The following is a 7878-nucleotide window of genomic DNA, read 5'->3' on the forward strand; positions in this document are numbered from 1 at the left end:
TAAACACAATGCAGTCTGATTTATGGCAGAGTTTGCAAATCACATATTTAATATACAGTTCAAGGTTGGATTTCACAACTAAAAATAACTAATTTACTCATTTCTAATAGCTGATTTTTTAAGATATTTGCCATGATGACAGCACATAATATTAGGCAAGGCAAACTTTATTTATAGAGCACAATGAGATAAAACATTTAATAAAATAAAATAAATAAAACTTGTATTAAAAAGTGTAAGAAAAGAATATATGTATGTGTATATGTAATAATAAAATACAGATGGAGAAATTACATGTATGAGTCACTCAAAGGCAAGGCAGTAAAATATGTCTTTAAGTTAGATGTAAAAGTATCCAAGGATGGAGAAATCCTGATGTTTATCGGTAGACTGTTTCAGAGACTTGGGGCCGCAACACAGAAAGCTCGATCTCCTTTTGATTTGCAGCGAGACCGAGGGATCAACAAAAGAAACTGATCATGGAACTTTAATGGTCTACAACAGGGCTGCTCAATCCTGTTCCTGGAGAGCCACCTTCCTGCAGATTTCAGTTGCTAACCATATCAAACACACCTGCCTGTAATTATCACATGGTGTTCAGGTCCTAATTAATTGGTTCAGGTGTGTTTGATACGGGTAGCAGCTGAAATCTGCAGGAAGGTAGATCTCCAGGAACAGGATTGAGCAGCCCTGGTCTACAAGCTGTATATGGCCTAACAAGCTCGCTGACATAAACCGGGGCAGAATTGTGCAAAGCTTTATATGCAAAAAGAAGGATTTTAAAATCAACTCTGAATTTTATAGGAAGCCAGTGTAAGGAGGCGAGGACAAGGGGGATATGATCTCTTTTCTTAGTTCCTGTTATCAATCTGGCGGCTGCATTCTGGACCAACTGAAGCCGAGAGAGTGTTGACTGAGGTAGACCAATGTACAAGGAGTTGCAGTAGTCCAACTGAGAGGAGATTAAAGCATGGGTCACAGTTTCCAGATCTTTGTTAGACTAGATAAATTAGTATTTAGCTTAAAGTGACATTTAAAGGCTTATCTAGGGTAAATTAGGGTGAAGTTTGGGTAATTAGGCAAGTCATTGTATAACAGTGGTTTGTTCTGGAGACAATCCAACACTAATATTGCTGAAGGGGGCTAATAATATTGACCTTAAAATGGGTAATATATATATATATATATATATATATATATATATATATATATATATATATATATATATATATATATATATATATATATATATATATATATATATATATATATATATATAACCTGCTTTTATTACAGCTATTCTAAAAGATGAGACTTTACCCAGCATCAAAATTTTTTTAAAGGAAATACTGTGTATTGTATAGTTTCCTGGGTCTGTTAAACATAAAGAAAAGAATAAAAATTTCACAGGAGGGTGAATAATTTTGCCTTCAGCTGTTCATGCATCCAAATATTGCTTGGCTTTACATGAAATCTGCATCTTTTATCAATGCAAACATGACGTGATGTGCAAATCGCATAGTGATTTACGAGCATGTGAATTACCTGTTGAATGCTGGTGTTTCTGTCAGATGTAAAGCAGCAGCTGATTGTTGAGTTAGTTTTCTTTGCTCTGAGCTGGATGAGTTTTTTTCTGGCCATAATATACACAAAAAATGTATATATAGTTAAAGTAAGAATTATTAGCCATCCTGTTTAATTTTTTAAATAACTTAATTTTTAATTAACGCAGGGACACATTTCTAATCATGCTAGTGTTAATAACTCATCTCTAATAACTGATTTATTTTCTCTTTGTCATGATGACAGCAAATAATGTTAGACTGGATATTCTTCAAGACACTTCTATACAGCTTAAAGTGGCATGTAAAGGCTTCACTAGGGTAATTAGGGTAAAGTTAGGGTAATTAGGCAAGTCATTGTATAACAGTGGTTTGTTCTGGAGACAATCCAACACTAATATTGCTGAAGGGGGTTAATAATATTGACCATAAAATGCTTTTTAAAAATCAGGGTCCCCACACTTTTTGAATGTACTTGAATTCCAAATGTACGGATTCAAGGCATGTAACAAACGCAAAAACAAACACAGGTTTTTTAATTTGGCAGAATTACAATTGAAATAAAATAGGTTTTTGGTGTTATTTGAACAATTATACTGTGCTGCTGTCAAAAACAGAATTAAAAAAAGTAAAATTAATCATTAATAATTTCATTTAAAGGTTAATTAATTAGCATTCATTTATTTTCTTTTCGGCGTAGTCACTTTACTAATCAGGTATTGCCACTGCAGAATGAACCACCAACTTATCCAGCATATGTTTTACACAGTGAATGTCCTTCCAGCTGCAACCCATCAATGGGACACACCCATACACACTATTTCACACACACACACACACACTACGGCCAATTTAGTTCACCCAATTCCCCTATAGCGCATGTGTTTGGACTGTGGGGGAAACTGGAGCACCCGGAGGAAACCCACAACAACACGGGGAGAACATGCAAACTCCACACAGAAACACCAACTGACCCAGCCGGAAATCAAACCAGCGACCTTCTTGTTGTAAGGCAACATTTAAATGTTACATTATACATTTAAATCTTGTACAACAACACTAACAAATAATGCGCATTTGATAAATATTTCAGAAACCGCATTGAATACTACATGTTTTATTAAAGTTCTTTCAACATGACTTTAAATTGGCACAGTGTTTAAAAATGACTAAGAAGAGTCTAAATTACTAGTAAGGACCTTCATGGCACTGCGTATGCTGGGGTATGAGTTACAGAGGTGCTTGATATTATAATTAACGGCGCTTTAAAAAGTCCTTAAAACTGCTGTTTACCAAAGAGACGAAACAAATAATACTACGAAAATTTCCTTAATCCAGTTAATATCATTAATTCATTTTCTTTTCGGCTTAGTCCCATAAACCGCCAACTTATCCAGCATGTGTTTTACGCAGTGGATGCCCTTCCAGCCGCAACCCAACACTGGGAAACACCCATACACACTCATTCACACTTATACACTATGGCCAATTTAGCTCATCAATTCCCCTATAGCGCATGTGGTGAAATCCGGAGCACCCGGAGGAAACCCACACCAACACAGGCAGAACATGCAAACTCCACACAGAAACACCAACTGACCCAGCCGAGGCTCGAACCAGCGACCTTCTTGCTGTGAGGCGATTGTGCTACCCACTGCGCCACCGTGACGCCCTGGTAAATATCGCTTGAGAAAAATCCTTTTGCCCTCCACTGTATATATATTATGGCCATAAAAAAAATTCCAGTTTGGAACAGAGAAAACTAACTCATCTGACAGAAACACCAGCATTGAACAGGTAATTCACATGCTCGTAAATCACTATGCGGTTTGCACATCACGTCATGTTTGCATTGATAAAAGATGCAGATTTCATGTAAAGCCAAGCAATGTTTGGATGCATGAACAGCTGAAGGCAGAATTATTCGCCCTCCTGTAAGATTGTTATTCAGTTTAAATGATGTTTGAAATAAAAAAAATGTTTGGATTGCATTTCTTAACTCCTAATGTTGTAGTTAACACACTCAATGCACATCCCATAATTTCTAAAATATCAGCCTCTACCTAATGGTAGATATGCCAGTTTATAGTACTTAATATATATGAAAAATCATAAAATATAAAGTGCAATATGATATAATGTTCAAAATAAAACATTTGTGAGTACTAAATCCTCTTAAAGTATGCCATAAAATATTTCAGATTCTCAATGAACATGTTTTCTTGCTTCTTCTTTCACAATAAAACCAAAATCGAGTGTAGTGGTGCAACAGGACTATGTTTGTTTGATTTTTTTGTGTGTAAACCAACAATGCTGTGTGTGTCATTATTTAAAACAGCCATTACTGAAATTAATTAAAACAGCCAGAACACGCTCAGCTGCTTGGTAGAGAGGCAGTCAAAGGGTTAACAGACCAAGCAAATGTTCACAATATTTCCTATAATATAGTGTTTTCCTCTGGAGAAAGTGTGCTTTCTTTTAGTTCGGCTGAAATAAAAGCAGTTAGATGATTTTAATATAATTTTAGGGAAATAATTGTAACCCTCTTTAGTAATATATACTTTGCTTGTCTGCAGAACAAACCACTGTTGCACAATAACTACCCTAATGAACATAATTAACCTAGTTAAGCCTTTAAATGTCTCTTTAAATCTTAATACTAGAATCTTGAAGAATATCTAGTCAAATATTGTGCTGTCATCATGATGAAAACAAAAGAAATTAGTAAGAAATCAATTAGTAATCCATATGTTGGCAAAATCTCTCCATCAAACAACCATTAAATTAAATTTATCTCCAATCAATTTATTTTAAATATATTTATATACAACATTTTTTAAAAGAATTCAAATTTCATATGAGAACTGTTCACATTTTGAAGTCATATAACTGTCTTTGCATGTGATATGTAATGCTCTGAGCAGATCATATGCAGATTTGCATGTGTGCATTGGTAATTGCAGTGTGCATGTGTGTGTGTGTGTGTGTGTGTCTTACCTGTCGTCTCCTGCTCGTCTCTCCTCTCTCTACGCGCCTCCAGCTTCACACTCCGCATTTGAAGTGACTTAAGAAAGAGAACAGGAACAATCACTTTGTTCTCATTTTTCAGATGAGTACCTTCGCAGAGAAGGAAGGAAGGGAGGGAGAGGAAGTCAACAAGCCTGTGCTTTCCTGACCCAAAATAAGGAAACACTAGATACACATCTCCATTCCTCTTCGAAACACTGAAGCTGACGCTGGAGAGACCAGATCAGACACTGAACGTATGATTTCTGATGATGACCTTTGACCTTTACTCATAACTAGGCCCAGATGGAATCTGAGCGCGTGCAGAAATCTGAAATCAACTCTAAATCTGTTTATTTACTTATGAAAATGTGTGTAAATAATTACAGACGTGGACTAAATTGTTTTCTTGTGTTTTATCTAGTTCAAAATATCAACAAATTCTTAAATCAAGAGGCATTTTCTGGACAAGTAAAAAATATTGCCTTGTTTTCAGAAATAAAGAGTCAAAATTAAGTGAGTTTTTCTAAACAATATGTGTATATATTAGCGCTGTCAAAATTAGTGCAATTAATTTTAAATAATTAACGTGTTAAAAAAATTTACGCCTTTAACGCAGTTCCAGGGTTTTTTTTTTACTTCCTGTTGTGGTGGACGTGAGTTTAACATGCAAGAAATGTGGATAAGACCAAGGAAGCACTTTTTGAAGGCAAGTTCCAGTATAAAACAATTAGTTGCATCACAGGTTATCCAGAGTTTCATGCAATTTCGGGTGTTTCATTTTTAACTTTCGACTTGGCGACAGAAAGAAAATCCACCGCATTTCGTGACTCGGTGTTTCTTTAAGGAAATAAAATCGCTGCTTAGGCTCAGGGCCGGAGCAAGCTGAACTGCCGCTCTAGGCAGAGGACGATCACGCCGCCCTCAACCCCAATGTGAAAACGAAAGTGACCGGTAATGAAAATGAAGTGAGGTGTCGCGGCCCTCTATTCCAGCGCACTATGCACAGATATAACTGAGGACGCGCGGGTGCTGAGGGAGGGAGTGAGGGAGGTGTCGCAGACACTGCGCTCTCAATTCTGCCGCCCTATGCGCGGATATAAATGAGGACATGCAGGTGCTGATGGAGGTGTCGCTTACGCCGGCTTCTCTATTCTGTCGTCTATGCGCGAATATATCTGAGGGGGGAGGTGTCGCGGACATAACTGAGGACGCAGGTGGTAAGGGAGGTGTCGCGGATGCCGCCCTCTCTATACTGCCGCTCTAGGCGGCCGCCTAGGTCGCCTCTATGGATGCGCCGGCCCTGCTTAGGCTACACGGTAGAATTTTCATAAGAGTATAATCTTAATCATATTAAAATCGGAGTATTGGTGTCGTATGTGAATGTACTCAGAAAGTCTCTGGTGAAGTCGCGAGCTGTCAAAGACAGGGCATTACTCTGCCTTTCAGCATGAGCCCTCCAAGTTTTGCGTGTTTCCTCATTAGACGCAATGAAAGCGTATGCGTCGCGATGTTGTGTCAGAATCCTTGTGAAATACAGTAATACTTAAGGACGCTTAGTTTAAGCAAATTTGATGAACGTGATCATGCGTGTTGAGTCTGAAGGGAGTCGCTCCAGCGCGTTGTGTGTGTGTCTGTGTGTGTGTGTCAGGCTCGTTGAGGGGTGTCAGGGGTGGAGTGAGCGGCGTATCTGAGTAGGGGCGTGTGCACGAGAGACGTACCTGAAGGAAGGTGGGGGTGAGTTGCGCGTGACAGCTGAAGAGCTAGGAGGGATGGGGGGGAGAGGGATGGGCAATGTATATAACGACCGGTTTGCGGTTGTTGCTAGAGCGGATACGTTTGCGGCCGGAAGTTAACGCAAATTATTTCTATTATTTATTAAATTTCTCATTTGTTGTATTTTATTAACGTATACCCCCACCCCAACCCTAAACCCAACCGTCACAGTAATGTAAAAACTGTAGTTGTACCGAGTATTAGTTATGTTATCTATTAAGTTACCCAATAAAATAATTTTTTTAACGCCTACCCCCACCCCAACCCTAAACCCAACCCTCACAGCACTGTAAAAATATTATTATTGTTATACAGTGTCAAAAAAAAAATGCTGCTTTAATAATGTGCACATTGCACTTCCGGCCAGCCGCATATCCGATCTAGACTTTACCCCGGTTTGCGGGAGATTATCCTTCATTTGTGGGCATTTGGGAGTCTCTGTGCACTTGAGGGATACTCCTAGTCTTAGCAACTGGATGAATGTAAAGGAGGATTAAGCAAAATTGTTTCTACTCTATAACTAATGTTCTCAACTCACAGCAATAAAACTTTACAATGAGTGCAACAGTTTGTATTCTATAGTTTATTATTATAATTTTTCATTTTCTATATCTGCTATTCCTGTATTTTGGCATTTTTTGCAGTCCACTTAGAATCCAACATGGAAATCAATGTTTTCTTTATTGGCATTGATTGTTTTGAAATTTAAATGTCATTAACATGCCTGTGTTTTAATTTCTGTAATAAATATGGCTGTCAAGCCAGGATCTTGATGGTTTATTGTGGGTTTGTTGTTTACATGAAGAAATCTGTGTTACAAGTTAAACAAAATTCTAATAAACAATTATATTTTGAATTTAAATAGTTTTTGTCTTGCGTTTATATTAGTTTTACATTAAAATAGCCAAAATTACAAATTTCAGTATTTTAAATGTGATTAATCGCGATTCATTTTTTTTTTAAAGGTGCGATTAATTAGTTAATTTTTTAATCGATTGACAGCACTAATATATATATATATATATATATATATATATATATATATATATATATATATATATATATATATATATATATATATATATATATATATACAACAGTTCTATGAGGTTCTCGAATCTGATTGGCTGATAGCCATAATATATTTAAGTTATATCAGCACCTGTACAGCCTCTTTACCCTTTGTGTATTACTCCGCCCACATACAGCCAGCAAAAAGCAGACACCACAGATCTACAGTGTAAAAGATGCTTGCTCAACTGTTTACCTGTCAGCTTATGATTTGAATCCAATGCGGAAGAAAGTAGTTCCTCATACAAAAGGGTTTTTGAGACTCTCCATGTTTGATTTAGTTTTTATAAACACAAATATGCCGTCAAACTGTTGTATAAACGCAATATCACACTCGTAGCAGAGCGATATGGCTGCATATCGACACTGGTTGGGGCACTAAGGGTTGGGACTGGTTGGGACACAACGCACGCCTCCCACCAGTGCCAATATACAGCCATATATGTATGTATAGAACAGCTCT

General features: G+C 37.2%; 1 protein-coding gene and 1 long non-coding RNA gene across 11 annotated transcripts in view; one reads left to right on the forward strand and one right to left on the reverse strand.

Moving 5' to 3' along the window:
* Window positions 1–4592, reverse strand: part of znf366 (zinc finger protein 366) — a 31796-nt gene extending 27204 nt beyond the window's left edge. For all 3 annotated transcript variants that reach the window (XM_073909982.1, XM_009303695.5, XM_693094.10), the window contains exon 1: window positions 4560–4592. The gene's annotated coding sequence lies outside the window, so the exon portion shown is untranslated. The remainder of the gene's footprint in view (window positions 1–4559) is intronic.
* Window positions 1–7197, forward strand: part of LOC137496321 (uncharacterized) — a 39601-nt gene extending 32404 nt beyond the window's left edge. For 3 of the 8 annotated variants that reach the window (XR_012384011.1, XR_012384009.1, XR_012384008.1), the window contains one exon: window positions 4672–5365. This is a non-coding gene — a long non-coding RNA (uncharacterized lncRNA). Of the gene's footprint in view, window positions 1–4671 lie in introns of all 8 variants that reach the window. The other 5 variants (XR_012384010.1, XR_012384007.1, XR_012384006.1 and 2 more) reach the window with 5 other exon arrangements.
* Window positions 7198–7878: the final 681 nt, after the last annotated feature.

Source organism: Danio rerio, chromosome 8, assembly GCF_049306965.1.
Source record: "Danio rerio strain Tuebingen ecotype United States chromosome 8, GRCz12tu, whole genome shotgun sequence".
Classification (NCBI taxonomy): Eukaryota; Metazoa; Chordata; class Actinopteri; order Cypriniformes; family Danionidae; genus Danio; species Danio rerio.